Below are 2,023 nucleotides of genomic sequence, written 5' to 3'. Positions count from 1 at the left end.
TTGTATCTTCTTGCCATATCTATCCAATATCTAGAGAATTATTAGAGAATCTGGAGTCTATGAAGAAGAGTGTGTCATCAGAATCAGAAGACCCATCTATAATTTATACTATGCAGAGGACACAATCTTGCTTGCTGAAAGTGAGAAGGACTTGAAGTGCTTGCTGAAGAAGGTCAAAGATTATAGTCTTCAATATAGATTTCACATAAGCATCAAGAAATAAAAATTCTCATCACTAGACTAATGCATAACATCATGATAAATGGAGAAATGATTGAAACTGTCAGTAACTTCATCTTACTTGGATTCATGATCATTACATTTGGTACCAGCATTCAGAAGATTAGGAACCATATTGTCCCAGGAAAGTTTTCAATTATGGACCTCTACAAATTATTGAAGAGCAATGGTTTCAGTTTGAAGACTAAGGTGTGCCTGATTTAGTCCATGCTGTTTTCAATCACTTGTTATGCACCTGAGAGGGGCCAATGAATAAGGATGACAGAAGAATTGATATATTTGAACTGTGTTGTTGGGGAAGAGTACTGATTATCTCGTGAATTGTCAAAAGACAAAACATAAATATCTTATGGAAGGTGAAGCCAGAGTCTTTTTTGGAGACAGCAATGATAAAGCTTCACCTCACATACTTTGGACATGTTTCTAGGAGAGGCTATTTTTTAGAGCGAGACATCATGTTTGGAAAGATGGAGGGTCAGATAAATAAGAGGATAACTTCCAATGATGTGGATTGACTTAATGGCTGCAGCAATGAGCTTAGTGTGTTAGAGATTGTGAGATGGCACAGGCTAGAATAGAGTACATTCAGATTTGTTGTTCTGGCTCATACTCAACTCAACTGCACTTAACAGCAAACAACAAGTTGCTCTTTACTTAAGGATTCAACTCTTCCGTCATTTATAACTTCTTCAGCAGGCAAAGCCCCTTGGGATCTGAAAAGTCCAAAGAGTGCTGCTTTCCATATTCTGTTGGGTCACTGTTTTGGAATGAGAATATATGGTTATCTTTCTGTCAGTTGGCCAGGTGGCTGTCTTCCAAGCTATTTATATCGATTATTGAGCACATTCAGGACTGCATCTGTTTGCAGAAATATGTCAGTTAGTAGTAAATCAAATCCTGGGGTCTTATTATTTTGCCAGTGCCCTCAGAGTACCTTGACCATTATCCTTCATTACAGTTGGTTCTTGAGAATCTGTTACTTCTTTAAATTCTTCCATATCAACCTTTTGAAATAGTGACTTTCAGATTACTTCCATCTTCTTTGGATACTTTCTGCATCATTCTATAACTTGTTTTTCAGTTCTTGACAGTATTAAAAATACTATTCATAATCTAGTGACCTAGTGGCAAGAAGCTGTGCTGCAATTCCAAAGGTACACAATTTGAAACCACCAGATGATGATCTTACTCAATGGCACAGAACAACTAAAATAAAATAAAGTGTCACAAGAAAAAGTAAAGAAATACTGACCATGTTTGTCTTCCCTTTTGATTTTGCTAATTCTGCTCTTTCTTTGCACATTTCAATAATATATATTACTTTGTCTTTTTGAACTGCTATTTGAAATATTTTCTTTAGCTCTTTTTCTACAGCATTTCTACTGTTAGTTTTGGCCTATCTAGATTCCAGTACAATTTCAAGTTTCTTCTGAGTTTTATTTTGGCCTTTCTTTCTTCTCTGTCCTCGTAATGACCTTTTGTGTACCTCATGGTTGATATCCTAGAAGGATGTAGAAAAACGACAAAAAATACTTAGCAAAGTTTATATATATCTGACATACTTTGGGCATGTTGCAAGGAGGGACAGAGGGACTGGTCCTTAGAGAGAGACATCTTGTTTGACAGAGTGGAGGAACAGAGAAGGAGAGGAAGACCTATGAAATGGATCGATTCTGTGACTGGAGTGGTGGGAATAAGTGCATTTGAGATGGCTCGGTTGGCACAGGATAGAACAGCATTTAGAGCTCTTGTACATAGGGTTGCTATGAGTCACAAGTGACTC

The sequence above is a fragment of the Elephantulus edwardii genome, unplaced genomic scaffold, assembly GCF_000299155.1.
Source record: "Elephantulus edwardii isolate Elephantulus edwardi_28Jun2011 unplaced genomic scaffold, EleEdw1.0 scaffold00009, whole genome shotgun sequence".
Lineage (NCBI taxonomy): Eukaryota > Metazoa > Chordata > Mammalia > Macroscelidea > Macroscelididae > Elephantulus > Elephantulus edwardii.
The sequence above is the reverse complement of the archived record's forward strand: the minus strand, read 5'-3'. Positions refer to the sequence as shown.